The 20,372-nt window shown below is 43.1% G+C and overlaps 1 protein-coding gene across 4 annotated transcripts in view; it reads right to left on the reverse strand.

Moving 5' to 3' along the window:
* IPCEF1 (interaction protein for cytohesin exchange factors 1) overlaps positions 1-14,613 on the reverse strand; it is an 88,199-nt gene extending 73,586 nt beyond the window's left edge. The window contains exon 1 of one of the 4 annotated variants that reach the window (XM_075413827.1): positions 14,537-14,613. The gene's annotated coding sequence lies outside the window, so the exon portion shown is untranslated. Of the gene's footprint in view, positions 1-5,173; positions 5,237-5,510; positions 5,585-11,898; positions 12,277-14,536 lie in introns of those variants that run through there. The other 3 variants (XM_075413828.1, XM_075413825.1, XM_075413826.1) reach the window with 3 other exon arrangements.
* Positions 14,614-20,372: the final 5,759 nt, after the last annotated feature.

The raw sequence follows: 20,372 nt of genomic DNA on the forward strand, positions 1-20,372 counted from the left end.
CTGCGTCCAGCTCTGGAGCCCTCAGCAGAGGAAGGACATGGACCTGTTGGAGCAAGTCCAGAGGAAGGCCACAGAAATGATCCAAGGGCTGGAGCACCTCTCCTACGAAGAAAGGCTGAGAGAGCTGGGGCTGTTCAGCCTGGAGAAGAGAAGGCTTTGGGGAGACATTATAGCAAGCAGCCTTAAAGTACCTGAAGGGAGCCTACAAGAAAGCTGGAGAGGGACTTTTTGCAAGTGCATGAAGTGATATGACAAGGCATAATGGCTTCAGACTGAAAGAGGGCAGATTTAGATTAGGTATAAGAAATAAATTCTTTACTATGAGTGTGGTGAGGCATGGGAACAGGTTGCCTGGGGAAGTTGTGGCTGCTCCCTCCCTGGAGGTGTTCAAGGCCAGGTTGGATGGGGCTTTGAGCAGGCTGGTCTAGTGGAAGGTGTCCCTGCTCATTACAGGAAGGGGTGAACTAGACGACATTTAAAGGTCTCTTCCAACCCAGACTATTCTATGATACATAGGAAAGTAGTACAATAGTCCATCACCAACGAATTTGTAGAGTAAAATAGGTGGTGCCAAGGCACAGCCATAATCTAGTCTCGTGGACTGATCAGCAGTGCATTCCTGGAGCACATCTGATTTAATTTTATTTAAAGCATATTCATTTCATATAATGTAAGAGCAGTCTGTTGTGTGAATCACTGCAAGAAAATTGGGGATAATCAGGAGATCTGCTTCAGAAGTGCACTCCTGATCTGAATTAATCCACTTACAGCATCACATCCTCTATCAGCATTTTTGGTTTTGATTGGTTCACGAATCCAAAGAACTCTGGGTTTGTGAAGAACATTATCTTTACCCCAAAAACACCGAAGTTAGGATTACTCCCCCTGATACACGTGAATACATCTGGTTATCAATTTGCCACTCTGTTCCTTTGGTACCCTGTAACTAATTCAGCTAATAAATTACCTGCCATAGTACACAATTTTGCATTTCCTTTTCCCAGTTGCTTTGGAATTCTGCATGAACACTGCCAAGTCCTAATGATCTATCAGCCTTTTTTACTTCTTTGTTTTAAAATATGTTCCTGTAGTATTTCAGTTTGAGACAGTTCCCTAGATTTTTTTTATCACAAAAAGGCTCTCCTCTGGAAACATTCAGTACAAGCGACCACTTAACACTCTTATGGTCTTGTCATGTTTTCCTACTTCTTTTACAACTGAAACAGTATCAAAATCTCTCTCTCTTTTTTGTTTCTAATGATCTGAAAGGATTTTTGTGTGTCCCCCTCCCCAGTTCATTTTTTATGACTTCAGTAATCAAACCAAAAAGACTGACAACTTTATTTACAAGAACTTAACGTCTTTTCTATTTTATTTCTTATGACTTCCATTTTTTGCAAGACATCTTTTTATTTCAAATAGACTTGTACTTCGCTGTTTACACATAGCATATTTTTCATTTTATTAGTAGTACTTTTTAAATGTTTCTTGATAAACCTTTATTCTTAGTTTCTAATAATGGCATGTCTCAACAGTCTTGATGCCATTTCAAACAGCTTATCCTTTTAGCTTCTCCTCTTATTTTTCTCTCAGCACAATTTCTCATATTATTTAGGTCTACTTTTTAAAGTTACCTTATTTAGTTTCTTAACTACCAGATTGATGCTGAATTTGAAATCATTGTGGTTCCTAATGAAAATTGGTTCTTACATCTTATACCAGCCTGCTGTGCATTTCCCAGGCTTCCCTGAAAGCTCTTATCTTTTGATTTGCCTTATTAATCATGTCAGAAAGGAGTCGTTTATGGTATTGACAGTAATAGAGCTACCCTTGGTTAACCTAATGAAGATGAGAGATTTGATGCTTTTTTTGGCATTCCCCCTAACCACTACCTTTTTTGTTACTGACATTATGAATTAAAATTTTGTCCAGGATGTTTTCTTTCTTCTTAACAAGCACTTCCTACTGAACAATCTTTATAACTGAGAGCTTTTGTCCACCCTCAGAAAGAAAATCCCTATAGATTAAGTACTGATGTTCGCTTTCTCAGAAATCCTGAGATGAAAGATCAATAATAATAATAATAATAATAACAACATCAGCAACAGCTTCACCCCAGAGGCGGGGCTTGGGGCACTACTCCCCATGCAGCTCCAGCATGGCCACAGGGAGCCTGGGAGGCCGCAGCGGGTAGCAGGGCACTGCTGCTGCTGCCCTGCCCTGGGGATGTTGCTGCTGCCCTCCCCTGCCCTGGGGATGCTGGCATCTGGCAGGAGAAGGCAGGGGATGGTGGCACCTGGCAGCAGAAGGCAGGGGCCTGGCTCTGCTGGGAAGCAGCACCGTGCCCCAGCCATATGCAGAACAGCTGCTCACCTATTCTACTATGCAAGCTACTTATTTGCTTAATAAATACCACATATGCAGGCACACATTAAGCATACATTTGTACAGCAGTGTATTTACAAAACTTTTCTATTCCATCCCTTAAGCTGTCTGCCAGAAACACTCAACTGAAGTGGTTCAAGATCTCTCTACAGCCTAACCCCACATGAAAAATTGGAACCAGCGCATGACCCAGCCTCCACCAGCCATATAGAGTATTTAACTATTAACTACTCACTGGACCACAGTAGATTTATATCAGCAACACATTTACTGGTCCAGCCACCGTGTTACAGCTGGATGAAGTGCTGGTTTAAAGAGAACACGACAGCTGGTGGAGTGACCTCTTCCAGGAGAGAGGGAAGCAGGGACCTATGCATGAACGCAGAGCTCATCCTCTGGAAAGCTCAGGTTTCAGTGGGAGGATCCCTTGGACCTCTTATGCTCTTAGGTGAGATAAGGAGAGTCTAACAAGACATCTGGTTTCTGTGCATGACTCCATCAGCTCCATCTGATCAAAGCACAGTAGAAGCTGGTTACGCTGGAACAGCATTCAGTTGTGTAAAATGTTAGAGATTACAGTTATACAAGGTATTCAGGAAAGCACTAGTCATAACCAATTTTTAATCCCATGGATGGCAGTCACATCAAAAATTTAAGTGTTCTTTCCCAGTCCTGCCTTATCACATACAGGGAAATCCAGAAGGACCATTACACACTGCTAAAAATTCTTGGGAAATACGCCAGAAGGAAGTTTGAGCGAAGTGTCACATATAAGCCAGAGACTCTACCAAAATCTGTAAAAGATAACATCTTTGTTTCAGTAATTACAGCACAGCAGAGACTCCCCCTCCTGCAGCTGTCTACTCAGCCTTCTGCTGCAGAAGGTGACAACAGTACATGTACCTTGTCGCCAAAGAGACCACGCTCTACTCACACACTAATAGAGTGGGCAGTGGAAACGCTGCAAACCACAAACATTGAGCCTCTTTTTACACACCTTTTCCATACCACAGCTCAAACCATTTACTTCCCCCTTCTTCAATAAGGAGAATAAATCTGGAGTACTGTGTCCAGTTCTGGGCTCCCCAGTTCAAGAAAGATGAAGAGCTACTGGAGAGAGTCCAGCGGAGGGCTACAAGGATGATGAGGGGACTGGAGCATCTGTCCTATGAGGAAAGGCTGAGGGAGCTGGGCTTGTTCAGCCTGAAGAAGAGAAGGCTGCGAGGGGACCTAATAAATGCTTATAAATATCTGAAGGGTGGGTGTCAGGAGGATGGGGCCAAGCTCTTTGCAGTGGTGCCCAGTGACAGGACAAGGGGCAATGGGCACAAACTGAGGCACAGGAAGTTTTGTCAGAACACGAGGAAGAACTTCTTCCCTCTGAGGGTGACGGAGCACTGGAACAGGCTGCCCAGGGAGGTTGTGGAGTCTCCTTCTCTGGAGATATTCAAGACCCGCCTGGACAAGGTTCTGTGCAGCCTGCTGTAGGTGACCCTGCTTCGGCAGGAGGGTTGGACTAGATGACCCACAGAGGTCCCTCCCAACCCCTACTATTCTGTGATTCTGTGATTCTGTAACTGTGCGCATTCTAATCAAGGAGAATTGAACAGAAATAAGTGTTGGACCCTGACCACTTCTGTTACTGCAAAAAGAAAGTGGAATCACTCCAAACAGGTCAAAGTGGTGACTAAAAATCTCAGCAGAAAATCAAAAGTCATTCTGGACAGAGAAATATCCAACCAGATGTTTTTCTCAGTGCTAATTTGCAGACTTAAGTTTTTAGTGTTCTTCCTTAAATAGGATTCCGACAAATCCTCTGCAGGCACAGGAACCCCATCAAGCAGAGGTCATTTCAAGAACTAAATAACTAGTAGAGACCACTACTGCGTACTACTGAAGGATCCACAGCAACTGAATAGTTAAGAGATTGCCAGCAGGGAAGATAGTCCAGCTATAGAAGAGCACTATTTCACAACTCCAGGGCTTTCCACTCCCACATTTGCTTTGCAGTGCTGAGCAAACTTGGCTTACCTCTGTCTCAGCTCCCCAAATCACCCAAGGAAAGCGATGGCTGTTCTCTTCCGCAGATGGAAGCATTATGAAGAGCAGACATAAATCCACTAAACACTACAGGGAACCGTGGGGACTGCAGTCCCCAGGTACCACCCAAAACAAGTATTTGCTGTTGGACACCAGCCTAGATCAGTCTACCTCATTAATAGCAGCAGTTAACCTTTCAAACAGAGGAACTAAAAAGAAGCAAAGGCTACTAGTTGCTTACCAAACTGTCATGATTTTAAGTTAATAAAGCTGATGACAGTGCCATAGCTACAGTGACACAGAAGTCAGCTCTCAGTGCAAGAACAGGAGGCACTCGCTCACAGAAATGCCTCTCGTCCAGGAGCTACCAGCGCTCCAGTTCTCAGGAGCTGCCATGTCACAGCGTTAATGCCAACACATTCTTGACAGTCATTTTCCTTAGGGTTATATGCAGTGTACATTTACGATCTCTGACAGCAGAGCCTAAGGATAGAACTAAACCTTCTAAACCTACCGATTCTTCTTCTGGAGCAAGAGAGTTCCCTACTCCAAGCGTTCAGCTTCCAGGTACTCAGAGCATAAGCTCCTCTTATTTCCTTTCCAGAAAAGGCAGGTGATGGAGTTGAACCTGTGTGTTCAATTCTAGTTTCACAGCACACTGTCTCAAGAAAATGCTTGCTTCCCCCCACAACTCCCCATTTAAAAGTTTCAGACATTGCTAAATAATGAGGGAGTTTCCCCGACTTACATAATGCTTTCCCTTCTCCTCCTCTTCCCTTACATTCTCCAAGCCGGTGAAGCAGACGACATTCCAAAGCCCCAAGAAGTCTGCATGAGGAAGGGCAGTGATCGCCAGTCATGCTACAGACCTCCCAGACCTGACCGGGAGATGAGGTGAGCGCCGGACTTTCTCTACCACGTGGGGATGCTCCACATCAGATACAGCTACACCTCTGCTCAGCAATTCACTTCGGAGAGACAGAAGGAAAAGACAACTCCAGACAAACACATACGGCTTGCTTTCTCTCTTCAGACCTAGTGACATCCCCTTTTCCTACTCTTCAGTTCAAAGGATTGTAGTTTACCTGCAGTCCTTCCTCCAGCTCCAGGAACACCTGGATCTCCAAAGATCATTCCGGGCAGCTACTTCTTCCATGCCTCCAGCAGCCCGGCTGCAGGCAAGTTTGAGTTCCAAGTGTGACAGCTGAGTGGGGAGAGAAGCTCTGGGAGTTTGCTCAGGCGTAGGCTAAGGGTGGGAGGACTGGAAGAGGACTGACGTACCAATGCCTGTATAAGGCCTTGTGACAACTAGCAGTTGTCTCAGTGGTTTTACAAGTATCAGTTGTATTTACTCTAGCTGAAGTGTTGCCATCTGCAATAGAAATTCAGGTTTCCTATGGCTGCTTCCAATTCAAAATTCATGAAACATCCAACACCCTGGGTCAGGATCAAGGCCTCATCATGGTAGATACTAGGTAGATAAAGAAGATGACATCATCCCACCCCAAAGACCTGGCAAAGATAAAGAGGTAGTAAGATGATGGCACTGTTCCTGGAAAGGGGAAAAACAAATCCTCCTCTTGGCGTCTGTCAAAATAATGATTATGTGTAAAGCCTTGATTGTATGTGTACACGTAAATAAATATAAAGACTCGAACTCAGAGTCAGGAAGTTGTTCAGCTGAAGTATGCAGGCTCCTGTGTGTAATAATCTTCCTGCCTTCTGATTAGAGCCAAGAAAAGGGTTTAGCATTTTTCCTCTTCTCTAATCTAATACTATTTGTAAATGCATTTTTCCTCCCTCCTGTCTTCCCAGTTGGTTTTATTTACGTAGACATGCCAGTGTGGTATACTTCAGACCTATAATTTGTTGCTTCCTGACTTGGGGATTGTTCTGAAGTAGTTCTCATGCGGCTGTTATCCCAGCTAAATATTTACACATGTATACACTGCGCATAGCTTTTACTTATGCGCATGGGCAAGGGCTCTGCATGCTTCACATAATTTTTCAGAGCCTACATGTGTTTCCGATCATGACAACACACTGAAAATATGTGCCTACAAAACACATTTTAAATATATTTATACAAAAGAGTATGTGCTTACCCTTGAAGTATTTTCTATATATAGAAAAACTGAAAATTAGACTTCCCATTCTCATTCTTTCCCTTCAAGTTCTTGTCTTGTTATTCATTGTATCCAGGATTCCATTGTGACTCAGCTATACATTATTTTTCACTGGCATGGAATCAGCCCAAATGTGAATTCTGATAACACACACGTACATGATACAGCATGAGACTAACCCCTAAAGAGAGATCTGGACTTTCAAATTTCAGTCAGTTCAACAATAATGATGGTTCAGGAATGAGCATCATTCTCCTGCTCAGTGTCTACTGAGAGACCACAGCTTACAAGTCTCCAATGTAGCAAAAAAGAGTATACTTACAAACTACTATCAACATTCGTCGCCATGATATTTAACATATGTATGTTCTAAATCTCTTTTATTTGAAAAAAAAAAAATTCTAAAAATTTCAGTCTTGTCTACTTTTAAATAGTCATTTAGCTCCAAAGCCCTTTTTCTTTGGCTGTTTTAGCTTGTGGATGAGGCCAAACAGGTCATTCTAAGTTTTATTCCTAGGGGCAAACCCAAAGGTGTTTCTTTATAAGAAGTTTCACATCTGAACTTCACAATAAGCTACATGCGCTATCAAATATCAGTCACCCTGTTCACCCCAATTAGGAAACATAAAAAGCCACGGCTAGTTCTTGATTGTCTCACAGTTTTGAAAGTATTCACTCTTATAAGACTTTGAAATATGAGAGTTAAATGTTACTTTCTCTACCACGACCTTCCTTTTCCTACGGCTGACATGCAAGACTGCAGGCAGTCTGCAGCAGCCCTGGGACCTGCGCTCACAACTTGCAAGTTAACAGTCTGGGATAGCCTTCTCCTTCTTATGAAATACAAAATACATATGACCTCAGCCTGAAGACACTAACACATTTAAACAGATCAGATTTAACAAAATTACTCTGGGTATTCCATAGCCTTTGGACTAAGATTATAAACTCCAGCAGTCCTCTAGAAGTCAACAGTGCTACATAAATGTATTCACACACTGGTAAATGCTTGCAGGACCAGGGCCTAAATTAAGTAGATTCTACAGACCTCACTGTTATTTGGATTTACAGAAGATGATCTATTTAACTTATGTTATGTTCCTTTTTCATCATCATTATCTTGAATGGATTTTTATTTATGTGCATGACTGGGCAGTCTATGCTTTGTATGAATACCCACATTCATCCACAAAGGACAATAAACCATCTTTCTTCCACTGCAGAAGCTTGCGAGGGAGCAAAGAGAGACTGACAGAGCTCAGCCAGGCAGTCAAACGCCACAAATAATAAACAGGAAACCATGGAAGCAAACAGTTTCCGAAGGACTTGTACACCAGGCTGCTCGACAACAGCTGCTTGTTACACTTACAGGCGACAAGTCAATTTGTATGATCCAGATTCTTTTTGCAACCTGAGATAAACCAAAAGAGAGGGCTGAGCAAACCAGAAAACCCAACCAGCGCTGGTCGCCACTGACAACTCCTCAGTAGCCCAGCTAGCTGAATAGTTGCTGTTGTGTGCTCCTACTACAGAGTCCTACAGATAAAAGCCTGACTGCCCAATCAGTAAGACTGCAAGCGCCATCTGCTCACACAGCGGTATTTGAAAAAATGTTAAATAATACAGCAGCAAAACACTGTCAGAAGTTCCAGATGAGAGCTAGCCTTTTGCATGGATCCATTTGAAATAAATCTAGAGAAAGTGATATGAGAATATGCTGTATAAATAATACACATGTTGGTAGTCTCTGTCTGCACGCTCACACAGAAGTTCCCATCTTGGCCAAGACAAGCAGGGACTGATGTAGGGTCTGCCAGGGTTACCAGCACCACGTGCTGCAGTTTGCAGAAAAGCACCAGATCTCTCCAGCTGTACCTCTAATGTCCTCGGATGCTCTGCGGAGGGGGCAGGGTCCAGAGGCTCCAGCAGGCGAGCACCAAAGGGCATTGCATCCCAGAGAAAGACCTTGCTCAGACGTAGACCACCTGGCCAGTGCCACAGGAAGTCGCTGGGGAGTTACTTGGTGCTGATGTCGGAGGAGCAAGGTTCAGTGGTGGTAGTGCTGCACCTGTTTTCACCTCGCACGATGGGAGTGCTGCCTGGATGGACTCTGCAGACATCACACATGCTTTGGTGTGGGGTATCCTCCGCTTTGTTCATATCTACACACCTCCTCAGGGATCTTCAGCAACATCCAGTGCTCCCAGCACAACAGGACAATCAGACAGACACCTCCATTATTCCAGCCGTGATCCAATCTTTGCCACGGCAAAGAGGAGGCACCACTCATCCTTCACCTTCACCCTCCTGAGCAGGACCTGGCAGCTGCTGCAGCCCTTTCCCGGCATGGCAGTAGTCCAGTGGAGAACCACAGACATCAAGAGGACAACTAGCTCTATTGGGATCTTTCTTGTAGCCCATTGGTACCAAAACAAACTCCAGACTACACCCTCTCTCACCCACCAACTGTCTCTTCCTAAACAAAATGCTGGGCCCAGGACCTGCTGGTATGGTCAATGGGAGGAGGAAGGTACTGACAAGGAGCTGTTCCGGGAAGCAACAAGGCAAAAGGGTGCATCATGGCATGTTTTGGAGAGAAAGGCTTGAGAATGTCCTGCCTGCACAAGTCTTCCTGATGAGCATCCCTGTGCTGGCTGCATCTTCTTCCCAGCTATGCTTCAGCCTCTCAGTGCCATTCAGGTATCAAAGAGGCAGAGATCAAAGGTAATAAATAAATAAATAGCCCACAGTTTCAAGCCAGAAGCCATTTGGGGTGAGGGCTTTGTTCCTTGAAATATTTACCATGTTGGAGACTTGTTTTAAGCTTGGATGGAAACTCAGACCACTGTTTTATCCAAATCTACTACTTCACGGGAAAAATATTTTTTCCACTAATGAAAAATTTAGGACTTTTAAGTCAAATTCTCTGCTAATAAAACTAAGAAAAACTTCAATCTAGTTTCTCCCATTCTGGTAAACCCATAGTTTGATAAACTCTCTAGTATTACAAATTTATGATTCTATGATTCTATTACAAATTTAATTCAGAATAATCCACTACTTCTATTGATTCTGATGAGGATTTCTTGAGAGAATAAATGGATCTTTAAGACAACAGGAATTGAAATAAAACATTATTTAAAAAAGGTTAAGTGGCGCCTGATAGTCTACAATATGTCAAGTTAAGCAAACAAGGAGAGGGGGAACTCTACCTTGTAAATAAGGCAATCACAAATCTAGTTGCTACAATCTGGAACTAAGCCAAGATTTAAGTACGAAGGATTGAGAGGAAAATCTGTTGTAAATTCCTTCAAGTGAAAGTCCCTATTTCAGAGGCAGAGAATACCAGTTTTAAAAAGGTCATGAAGTCACCTCAGTTTTTTCAAAGCACAACTCTAAATGTCATTTTGACCTCTTTTTAAAGGCAGACACAGCTGCACTTCAAGTGTAAACCTAGAAAGAGAACAGCGATGATTAACAAGATGTTTTGCACTGAACTTTGTGTAGACAGCCATAAAAAAATGTAAATACCTACTCAGTAGGCATCATAACCTCAATGATCGTGAAAATTTATTGCTGTATATTCTCACTTTAAAGAAACAAAAGCAAAAGAAATACACCTCTTGTACAGGCATAAAGTTGCAAGTTACACACAAACTGCATCATTTAAGCTTTCACTTGAGCCTAGTTTTACCCCCTTTCTAGGTAAGGGGACCTGCTGTGGGGACAGGGAAACGTGGCAATGGGCAGATCTATGTGCCTTGACTATGGTTTATAAATCTAAGCTCTCTGGGAAGGGTTGTAGCAAAGGCAAAAGAGTGACTCCCAAAGACAGAGCTGACAAGTTCTGCAATTCCATCTCTGACAAATATTATAGATAAGTAGTTTAAATTCATGCAGGATTCAAAAATACCTATACCCACAGACATACACACACATAAAGGCACTCATGTAAAGCTCAGGCAAATTCCACTGAAACTAGGAAGCCGGACTGGAAGATTCACTTTACATTAAGCCTTTGCATTTTATTCACAAATTAAATAGACTGTGAGTGTTGTGACTAACTGGTAGACAGTAAACAGGCACGACATGGTGTTTACCATGAGGTAAACTGTTGCTTCTCCTGATTTTCAACCGGAGGTTAATTGAACTCTGGTGCACACCACTATAAACACGTCCTGGCACTAAAAACAAAAAGACAAGGCATAATTTCATGAATGTATTCCCACAGTCCATCAAACATTCATCATTTCTGTTTCCCAGATATACTGTCAAAGGTGATAAACGCACATGTATCAACGACAATAATCTGATATTCTGCTCCCTTCCCCATCACAGACGTACCTCATCCTGCTTTCCAAGGGAAGTAAAAGCGTAGGGTGTTACCACATTCAAGCACGTGAAAGATCTGGCTCTAACTCTCCAAAGCCTTCCTGAATATGTAATAGTATAACAGAATACCTTGATCCTGACCCTCCGTCTCTATTCACCTTACAGGTAATTATAAACACATGCAAAAGTGACTATGAAGTAGATATAAAAAAGACCTAACAACTTTTCGAACACACATCTCCTACATAATACCAGAAGGCCTCATGGCAAGAGGTAACTTGCTGTTACTCCCAGTCAGGATGCTGGCAGATCCCCCAGAGGGAAAGAAAAAAAAACAAACTGCAAGAAAGAAAAGTCCGGGCAGAAAAAGTGATGGTAAATCCTAGAACAAAACTACTGTAAGCACCACAGGACACGTAGGTAGACTCAAACAGTGACCAAAGCTGCCAGATTTCAGGTAGTACATATCTGAGCATCCCCAACCTACCCAGAGTTGCACTGTGAATCAAGCAGAGATGAAGAGACACAGATATCTCATTTGTAGCTTTCTGCATTCTTTGAAAAACAGAGGTTATTAGTTATTGTTTTTTAGCTTATCATGTTGTTGTTCTCTTGCATTGCTACTTTGCTATGTATATTATCCTTCCCTCCAAAAAAATAAATTAAAACACAACGCCCTTAATCACAGGTTATTCCCACTAATAAATTACCTATATTTAATGTGTTTATATAGGCTCTTTTCCACAGTACGAGTCATGTTGAAATTGCCCTAATTAAAATATTTCCATTTATTTGCATGACTAATCAGTATTTATCAGTAACATGGCACTTTATATCTTCAAAGCACTTTAACTGCATACAAATGGATTATCTGAAAACTTGCCCAAGAACATATCTCGGAATCCAATGCACAGACTCAGCTACTGCTTCCTAAAATAACTACTGCCTTTACATGTGCATTGCATCACAGTGAGGGTAACAGTGACAGGCCTGAAGAAGCATACGTGTTACTTACGGAAAGCATGAATAGTCCATAGAAGAGATAAGGACAGCAGACCAGACACTGTTCAGTGATGACTTGGAAAAGCAGATGGCTCAGTCCTTTGAGTGGTAGCAAAGACCGAGTCTATCCCACTTCCCACCATGCTTTTTGCTGAATAGAGCTGTCGTACTCGTGTGCAAATGAAGTCCCACATCTCTAAAATTGCTTGCAAGAGACTTGCCACCATTCTTTCACTTCCTCCTCCTCGGAGCTTTCTACGGACTTGCATGCCAAAATATTCAGGGCATCTGGTGCTGCTTTCTGGAGATTCTGGCCACTAGAGACTTGCACTGTGTGGGAAATTAATTTCTCAGTATAATGCCATCACTGTGTCTCCCCACAAAGCTCTTCTCCCTGGGCTACCCACCGTTTGAAAGAAGATAAGGGTGGTTACTTTTTGGCTTCACAGTTTGTTTTAACAAGGAACTTCTGTACAGAAAAAAGCTGCTTCCATAAGCACTGAGCTGCCCTGTCTGTCTGCAAGTTATTTTCCTTTTTAAAAATTAAGGATTACAACAGGAATTGGGGGAGGGGGGAAGGTCTTTCAACTCTATCATATTAAAGGAAGTGATATAAATGTTACAAAAGAGTAGATTTTTAAGATCTGTTGTTTTGGTTTTCAAGGACTAAAATATCTTTTAGAGCTATCAATATGCTCTCCTTTGAAGACTGGAAAGTGTAGAGCCATCTCTAATACTCTCCTTTAGTTAAGGGGGGGAAAAAAATATATAGTTCCTCAAATGAAATAGCTATGTTTTTTCCAATGTTCTGCAGGTGCCCCTACTGAAGGCATGACAATGGTAATTGCAGAAGATGACAATTTTATTCCAGACAACTGCAAATTTGCAAAAGTACTGATTTCCACTGTACTGATTGTCATTTTTCTACTGAACTGAATCTTCTCATGCATTCACTCAATTGCCTCAGGCTTCTTTAAACCTCAAAACTTCACTACGGTTTTAGTGATTTGAAATGCATATGGTGGTTTTTATCCAGAACAACCTGCAAGGGCTTGATGAACTCTACCAGGATGCAATTATATAGGGCCTACTCACATCTCTGCAGATTCATAAGGCTGGAAAGAGACATCAAGGGCTCATTAAGTCTGTCCCTCCCAGCAGGATCAATTATAGTCGGGCTATTCCTGACAGAGGCTGCCTAACCTGTTCTTAAAGACATCAAATAATGGAGGTTCCACCTCCGTTCAGTCTAAACCGGTGCTTAATTCTCCTTGACTTTAGATTTTTCTACCAACTTCAAGCTCCATGTTGTAATTTAAGCCTATTATCTCTTGTCCTATAAAAATCTGTCCTATAAATTTCTTATATAAATCTTCATGATGCTTTTTCTTATGACAACAATTCAGTCACCTCCTCTTAAGACTATGCAACATCATTTTATTTAATATTTCCTCAAAGGCCAATGTTTTCTAAGCAAAGAGCCCTAAGGGGGCTGTTGCCCCCCCTCATTAGAAATACTTGCTGTAGCGAGTACTTCAGGTTACATGACTGGCACCGCCAGCCCTAAAATGACAGTCACCAGAAGGAACGGAAGTGCCGCCCTAGCAGAGTCAATGAGAAACTCTTCAAGAACCTGCCTGAAACAAGATCTCTGGTCCTTTTCTTTGTGCTATGTTGGTTAGAAATACAAGCAATTTATCATCATTTCCCAGGCAGATTATTGTTCATACTAACACAGTCACAGATGTTGATATAGACTCAACAGAAGATTTGAATGCCTGCTGGTTGTGCCCCTTTTCAGCTTTGCAAAGAAAAGAATAGAAAAACGGAGCCAACAAGCAGATCTCTGAGCACAGATGATCTGCATCGCTTTTTCCATTCCAAACCAAGGCTCTTGCTGCTGCTCTTTAGGCTTTTTGAACTGTATTATTACTGTGCAGTATGAAAGTGCATTGAGGCCAATTAAGTCACCAACCCAATGTGCTCAGGAAGTTGCAACTGTAAGATATGGCTTGCTACAAGAGAAAAAAAACACCTTGCAATCTAAATAGATGAGACAGACTGTAATAAAGCAATAGAGCATAAAACAAACAGTTAACTTGCTTGCCAAAGTCAATGTAAACAAAATATCCCATAGAAAATTAGATATATCCTATAAGTGGAAAACTAAAGATGTTGCAGGGAGTGTGTGTGTATGGGGGGATGTGTAGTAGACACTACAAAACTACTGATGTCCCCTCAGCCCTATCACCTGTGTGTCGCACGCCTTCGCAGGGAGTTTATCCTGCATTAAACCGCCCTTCACTACCATTGAGCTTACGTAGGTAAGTATGTAAATTAAGTTTACAACATAGGCAGAGAAGAGGTAAGTCAAGCTACCATTTTGTGGCTGGAGAGGCACCAATCTCACAGTTCACCTTCTGATTTTGAAAGGGGAGCAGGAGACACAGAAGCCACCCACTCTAAAGGATCCCCAGCCCTAGCATAACTCCAATGTCGTCCCCATGACGCACTGCTTGAAATATAACTTACACTAAGCAAATCACACCTGAAAAACATATAAAACACTGTTACTGTAAAATAAAAACACTTTATAACCTAGTTGTAAGACATATTGCCTCTTCAATCCTCTGAATACAGTTTTAACTTACCACAAATCTAGAGATCTCTCAGGAAACTCGTACAGCTTGCACATATGAACCAAGAGGGCTTCCCCCCCCATGGAGACTCTTTCCCGTCTTCCTTTCCTTCCCACCCCCCACCCTGGCCCCGAATACAGGAAGAGAGATCACCAGCTGCCTGCTGAAGAAAACAACCACTGAATAGTGTGCATCATTCAGATGGCTTGGATGATTCAGTTTTTCCATGTGAACTTTACTCAAGTTGCACACAAATGCTGCTTTGTGCATTTCTGAATCAAACGCATAATTAATAGTCCAAGTACATATCAACACAGTTTCTATTTGAAGAACAACTTTTCATCTAAAATGCAGCAGTGTATCCATTACCTTACAACGGTTCCAACTCTCAAACCTATTAACAGTTACATCAACCTCTGCTTATATACCGCAGTATCTCCAGCCTTCAAAAATCCATTTGATATTGTTCTCAAAAGTTGCACCAAACAGGGCAGTGAAAAGAGGATCTAGTGACTAGCTCATAATTTTGAAAGCCACCTGACGTGATGTGCATTGGTTTTAGAGTGGGAGGGCTGGGAAGGAACAGAAAAGTCAGATGTTGCAAAACGTCTGTTCTCCCAGATACAACAGCACAATAAGCAGATACTTGATGGTAAATGTCCCACAAAGTTACCCTGCAGCTACATTTTGAAAGTTCAAGATATTCTCATTGTCTAGAAACTCGCAGGAGAATAATATTAAAAGTTTCCACACAGTAGGCTGAGAGCGAAAAACACACAAATGCATACATGTTTCCTTGGTGTATTCTTGTTTTAGCACTACTCAAAGATGAAGAAACAGTGCCTGTTTTTATTTCTCTAATTTCCTTGGCCTGTTTTCATTTGTTCAAATGTGCACTTGAATCCTCTTCATCAACAAGATCCTATTTTCATTTCACCCCTGCAGCTGTAAATCAGGAATAGCTCTAATAAACCAAACAGATTTGACACAAAAAGTAAAAGGAAGAATTAGACATAGTGCTGCCTTGAACAGAACCTCCTGCCAGACAAGCCCTGTTTACTTAGCAGGAGAAATGCTTATTTATCCTAGAGAACCAAAGCAGCACGAGTACATAGAACACAACATTGCCTTCTGCAGGCACACAAGTGTGACAATGCAGAAACCACCCAGGATGCTCAGCAAGGGCAGCCAAACCAGAGGAAATATCTAGAGAAACACACAACGGTTGCCCAAGTGCATGTGCAGCATTCATGCCACCACAGGCCACCTCAGTTAAGCATAGGGAGAAGGCAGCAACAGATTGAATGGACTGGTCATCACTGGAAGTCACTCGAAACCTAGAGAAAAATAACAGAAATACTGCTTGGGCTGGCAGCAGAAGGAAGCCTTTGGGGACACCTAGTTTGTCCCTTTCCATTAGGGCACCACATGGGATTTTGTCTTTGGGGTGCAAACTAGGTGAGAGTATCAGAAAGCAACCAGAGAACCATGCTTTGGCAGCATCTCTTCTTCCACTAATGGCTTTTGCTTGTTTTTTTGGTTTTTATAACTGACTCAGTTTTCAGATGTAGGCTTGCTATGTATGTCCAATCCAAAGACCTTGTATCAAACTAAGTCAGGCTGGTGCAATTCTCACCTTGCAGCTCCTGCCCCGAGTTAACACTGCCAGACTTGCCCACCCTTGCACCAAGATGCGTCCGATCACACCCAACTACGTGAGCAGCAAGCACTGTGTGAGATCAGAGGGTGCCCAAGATCTTCTGCATTTTGAAAACATGTGAAACGGAAACTAGACAAAAAAATCCACATTTGCAGGAGTGAGCTGGGGGAGATGCCATATGCTTCTGTTAGCAAGGGTGGATCAGGTTTTCTGAACTTCAAATTTCTGGTGACAGTTTTTTCATTCCCCATCATTTCTTGATAGCAACCTCTCACCATGGCTTCCCATCGCACTTGCCCTCTTTGGTCAACCACTGGGAAAATGAGCCATGGCACTGAAACCTGAGCCTCTTCCGCATCCTGCTAGAGGCCTTATTCCCCACACACAGGCCATACCCATCCCGAGCACAACAGCAGACTCCAGTCAGTAGCAAGTCCAATGCGTTTCTTGTGCACAGGCTCGCCCATGTGGGAGCACCCCTGGGTGTCTGTCTCAGTGCCTCGCTTCGCCGTCTCCCCCAGACAAACCCAGCTTACTTGCCCACTGTGCTTTAATAAAGACATTTCTGCGCAGCACTAGGTGAATCACACCTGTGCCATATGAGAAGCTCATATGCTGCCAGATCTTTTTTGTTCTTTAAGTAACGGCTCCCCTTGCATTACCTGTGCGTTAACACCATGCTGTGGGACACACTATCCCTTCAAACTGTTCCCATGCTTCCATAGGAAAACAAACTTTGCAAATCAAAGAACAACTGCTCCTGTATCTTACCACACTAGCCTTTCAATCTGGTTTTTAATTTTCCAGATTCATTTGCTATTCCAGTACACTCCTAAGCTAGTTCTGACCTACAGCTCGGTGGGAGCACAGGCACAGCAATCCAGCCCAGGTTGTTCGCCACGCAGCCGATGTGGACCTGGGGCATGAGCCAGGACACCACACCAGCCTCTTCCCTCTCTCCCCACTCATGGGCAGCGGGTCTCACCTGGCTTCCAGCTCATCAATAAGCAGCACTGGGAGGGAAGGAAATCCCCTGCCTGACTACAGGGCAGCAGGAAGCTGTCAGTGTGGATGCTGTTGGTAAAAGTCCAGTCTGTTCCTGAAAAAAAGTCACAGAGCAGCCCCTGCATGATGGCAGGAGAGGGGCCACAGAGCTCACCAGTGCCCTGCTGCATCAAGGGTTGATGCCCAGCCACATCGATGTCAAGCCTTCTGACTGGGAAACAATTAGTTGCACTTGATCCTATATTCCTAAATGATCGTACTTCCAGTCTTTATTACGTCTAAATAATGCCTGAACATTTTCTCGTCTCTTCTGCAACCAAAAACATTCTAAATTTGTATTTTGAGAGCTGAATCAGAGGTGCATCGCTCAGCTCCTGAGCGGGAGGAGGAGGAGAGAGGGACTGCTGGTTTAGCTGCTGGGGTCCTCCTCACCTTCTCGCCCCTCCATCCTGCCAAGCAAAAGCTCAGGCAGCAGGAGAGGGGCAGGCAGGGGAGGGCAGGAGGTCTGTGCAGCAGGTCCACACCCACATCTCCAACATGACCCACAAATCCAGAGTTACAAAACTCAGAGTGAGGAGAAAAAGCAGACCTTTCTTCCTCTCCAGCGATAAGCTGATGTGTTTGGACCTAAAGGGCCGAAGACTGCTTGGGGTGGTCTAAGCAGCTTCAAAGCAGAGTCCAAGCCGACAGCTTACTAAGTGGAGAGGAATTCTTATGTGAATAAAGAGTTTGAAAATACTGTCGTGCCGGCAGCGCTATTCTTACAGGAAAGCTCTGGCCAAAGCTGTCTCAGACAACAAAAACAAACTAGATTATGCTATAAATATTAAAAGCTTTATAGCTGTTTGTTTGTGCAAGAAATTCCTGGAAAGTCCATTGGCCTTAATGTAGGGAGAAGAAGGTCAGACAGGAAGAAGGAAGTAGGGAAAGGGAAATAATTCATTTTGGAGACGAATTATTTTGTTCTCATCCTACCCACTTATAGCAGCTTAGACCAACTTTCCAAAAGAAACAAATGGTCAATAACTGTGCCAGAAGATATTAAGACTTCGGTGCCTTCAGTGGAATATTCAGTGGGCTTGGGGAAGATGGTCTCAGCTACAGCTGCGTTATGTTTAAGAAAACCCTTGTTCCAGTTCTGTGGAGAGAAACACCACAGTTGCTCTACAAGCACCTACGACACCTGCTGCCCTCAATTCCTACTACCATGTAATAAAACCAAATAAATCATTCAAGACACAGCCACTAAAGTTTGGCTGGTCTTTTCACCAGGGTGAAAATCCTTAGTTTCATTATTATTATTATTCATTAATTGATTATTCATAAGGTAGAAAAAAGCGTTTCTTCCTACGCTTTGGTTTTTGCTGTGGGGTTTTTCTGGCTGTGTTCTTGTTGGCTTGCTTTTTACATTTTACAGCTAAAACTTTATTGCCCATTTGTGACTACTTCGCATTACTAACAGTTTCACTGAAAATATGTGAGGATTTCATTAGCAGCATTTGCACTGGATGGAAGAGGGAAACACATTAATAAGTAGTACTGAGAAGCATGCATTTATTTGAAAAAGCTATTAAATAGATATAGACTATGGCATTTTCTATGGGTCTTAGTATTTCCCAAACAAAAAGCCTCCAAGCAAAGGTCACGAGGGCCTGAGGCTCTCTACCTGCAGAGCCATTCCCTGAGTGCACCCAAACACGTGGCAGCTGAGCGCCAGCAGCACGCACAGCCCACTGCTTCATTGGGTTTGCTCCCTGTGCCCTTTCCAACAGGCCCTGCGCTGGCCCATCCATACTGAAGGAGAGCCACACACAGAGAAAAAAAAAAATAAAAGCAGCAGTTAACCCACTTTGCTGAAAGTGGCCCTATAAATCGGACTTGGTTGTCCTCTGACTCTTTGGCTGCTGTCTGGCTGCCAAACTGCCACCATACGTGGTGAACATTCATCCTCAACAGAGCCCAGCGAACAAACAGATATTGCAATCAAACTGACCCCAAGGATTTTCCCTGCGAATCAGCACTGTCCAGCATTTTTCTATGGTTAATTCCTCCGTCTCCATACCCAGTTAACAAACCATGTAATCATCTAAGATATCTTTGCCCTCTCCCAAAAAAATACATTATATTTGCTCCATAACCACTTATGGGGGAAAGTCAGTGGCTTACATCATCCTGAACAACTGACGTGGCCACACAGGGAGGTTTAAAAAGAAATGTTCACATCTCTTGCGTGTCTTGCTAAAATAAACACATTTCTCCCACTGGCAGGAACTGGAGGACACCCAAAGGTCCGGGGTTTTTTTCCTCCACCAAATATGTAATCCTCATTTTTCTTTCTAGTGGCAAAGTATATGCAACAGACAACTCCTGCCTGTTTCATATTTAGTATGTAAAAAAAAAATCCCAACTCTAAGTGATACTAGCCCAGCAATATTGTTTTTAAATTTGACTTTCCACTTCTGGACTGAGTCCAGAGTAACCCAAACTAACCAAGCTCTTGGACCACTGCATGAGGCGCCATGGGAATGACACCTTCTCACCAGCAGTTACCAACTGTCACAAAAGGCGGCAAAACTGATGGTTACACTCTTGCCAGAGAGCTGGGTTCGCACTCTGCAGGCAAAAGGATAAAGAGGGGTTACTATTTTAAACTGATGCAGCAGCAGCGTAGGCAGCAGAATTTGGTGAAATTATATATTGACAGCAGCTCTTGAGTGCTTCTGTCATGCATCTTACAGCTCAAGTGCTGTGCGTGGAACTATATATAACTGCTTTGAGTGACTATCCCTGTTTCATATTCCAGCACCACACAAATGCAGCAGTAGAAACAAAATGGGCATGTAGCACTTGTGTGGGTTGTTTTCTCTGCAGTCACTGCTACACAGCCGAAACGGTGTTCGACACAACACAGACCCATACATTCAGCTTAGCCGACCCCATCTTTCATCATTGTCCAAACTGAGCCTTTTTGGAGGGTCTTTCTACATTTCAGTTTAAGTCGATGGCTTTCTTGAGAGCTCTTGTCCGTTGTAAAACCTCACAACCTGCAAGATGACAAAGGCATTTCTATGTGACGGCCACAAAGAGTGCATGCTCCACAAGCACAGGATGTGCAAAGGAAAACTCAGACTAAAGAGAAGAAAGAAGTCATAGCTGCACAGCAGGACAAAGTCGGTTTACTCC

Source organism: Opisthocomus hoazin, chromosome 2 (assembly GCF_030867145.1).
Source record: "Opisthocomus hoazin isolate bOpiHoa1 chromosome 2, bOpiHoa1.hap1, whole genome shotgun sequence".
Classification (NCBI taxonomy): domain Eukaryota; kingdom Metazoa; phylum Chordata; class Aves; order Opisthocomiformes; family Opisthocomidae; genus Opisthocomus; species Opisthocomus hoazin.